This window comes from Thermobia domestica, chromosome 17, assembly GCF_964235325.1.
Source record: "Thermobia domestica chromosome 17, izTheDome1.hap1.1, whole genome shotgun sequence".
In the NCBI taxonomy this organism is placed as follows: Eukaryota; Metazoa; Arthropoda; class Insecta; order Zygentoma; family Lepismatidae; genus Thermobia; species Thermobia domestica.
The window spans coordinates 178,827,223-178,829,329 of record NC_137470.1 but is presented as its reverse complement, the minus strand read 5'-3'; the positions used below and the strand labels follow the sequence as shown (position 1 = coordinate 178,829,329).

Here is a 2,107-nt window from a genome sequence, read left to right as displayed (position 1 = left end):
AGGAGAAACCTGAGGCAAATCATACTTATTCATGATGTAATACAGTCTAGGGTGAACCTAATTGAACATCCATATGTTAGAGTTCCTTCCCAAAACCTAAAAGACTATCGACCTATTTTATGTAATAACAAATTAATTGGTACTCTACTGTTTATTAGTGTAGAGAATATGAGCAAAAAATCTATAAGAATCGACCTATTTAATGTAAATTTTCCTTTACTTAAAAAACATTATTTAGAAATGTATTATCAAGTAAATATATAAATTCGCCGTTGTAATATTGTCTATGTAATTCCAATTGTCTTTCGTTTGATGTACGTTTATTTTTTATCTAATCATGTTCTTTGTCATACACATTCTTATGAAATTTCGTTTAATTTTATTAGTGTTCATTATATTTTACTTGTTTAAAAATTACATCACAGTTTTCAACTCAATAGATATAGCTATGTGAATAAAGGAAATGTTGACATTTTACTTTCCAATCAAACCTTTCATTAATTCATGAATGACGTATAATTTTGTATCTTATTGAAATATTTTGATGTACCATTTCCTTTAAATTTGTTCATTTTGTTTTATTTTGTATTAATTATGATGTAATCCTCCCTTGTATATTACTTGTATATCGACAGACAGATGAATGATATAGTCAACCTCTAAGACTTCATACTTACGCATAAGATACTTTGGGAGTAATAATCTTAATTTAATATAATTTATTGGTACTTTTTGTGTTATAAATAGCCAGAGGCTCACTATAGCAATATATTGTACAGTACAAATTGAGTAAACATTGTTATTATTCACCGAGTTTATGGAAACGAATTCGTTCTACTTGCATAACATAGGAATACACGAAAATTCTAAAAAGAAAGAAAAACAAAAAAAGAAAATTCCAGGGGTCTTCCATCAAAAGTCTTTGCCGACTGCCATTGAATTGTAATTCGATAACCCCCACACATCGGTGGCACCATTTGCAGTCGGTGAGTTGAATCCCGACCCTATGAGGAGTCGCAGCACGTTCAGATACACCAATGGCTATCCAGCAATTATCAATAGTGCTGGTGAAGGAATGGAACTCCATATCACTTTGTGAACAGCATGGAAGCACGTTGCAGAGCTTGTATTACTGTCCGTGCTGATCATACACCCTTTTAAAAACTATTTAACTACTGATGTCAGGACACACCATGGGTCATAGTGCCTTTAGTATTACTTATTGTATACGTTTAAAAGTGACATGTTTTTTCTTGTAATCACATGTTTCTTTATTGCTATTAAGATCATACCTAGTATTATACTGCAAAGCTACATTCTATGTATGGTTCAAAGTTTCACCAATCTATGTCACCTTCCGAGTGATAAAGCATACAAAGCTCACTTTCATCCTTAACTTTTGCACCCGACTGTACTGCATACTTACTCAGAAACGACTTCGCACCGAAATTATCTGTCCCGAGAAAAGTGTGCCAGCCCGGATAGCTCAGTCGGTAGAGCGTTAGGCTTTTAACCTAACGGTCCATGGTTGAAGTCCCTGTTCGGGCGATGTCTACTTCATTTTTTTAATTTAAAAAAATACGAGTATTGATTCGTTGAATAATATAAAATCCATTTCTGCTATATACCAATTAATGATTAATCGTGAAGATGATACGATAAGCTCATCAAAGCGTAAACTAGATGTTAATTATGACCAAACAAGTAATTTTTCTACGAAAAGGAAAATAAATTTTAAGTGGCAATCAGGCCGGTTAGCTCAGTTGGTTAGAGCGTCTTGCTAATAACGCGAATGTCGTGGGTTCGATCCCCTCACTGGCCATAAATTTTATAATCTAACGGTTTCATACGTTTATCGTGAGAGTAGCTTACTTTACTGGGTGCTACGTGCAAATGGGAATATTTCGCGGCTATGCACCATACCAAAACAAAACAGAAAATGTTACAGTACGAGACGAAATAGTAACAGTTAGAATCCTTCTTTCACGAGAAATTGTATCCTTTCGAGACGAAAAGTGCATTTTCAAATTTGAAACAAGACAACTCTCGTCTTGTAGGTAACACTAGTTTACCCATGTCTTAGATCTCAACACTGTTTTAGTATCAC

At 33.8% G+C, this 2,107-nt stretch overlaps 2 non-coding genes across 2 annotated transcripts; both read left to right on the top strand.

Annotated features, from left to right (window-relative positions):
* Window positions 1–1,475: 1,475 nt before the first annotated feature.
* Window positions 1,476–1,548, top strand: TRNAK-UUU (transfer RNA lysine (anticodon UUU)). The gene has a single exon. It is a non-coding gene; the product is annotated as a tRNA-Lys (tRNA).
* Window positions 1,549–1,748: 200 nt separating this feature from the next.
* On the top strand, window positions 1,749–1,822 carry TRNAI-AAU (transfer RNA isoleucine (anticodon AAU)). The gene has a single exon. It is a non-coding gene; the product is annotated as a tRNA-Ile (tRNA).
* Window positions 1,823–2,107: the final 285 nt, after the last annotated feature.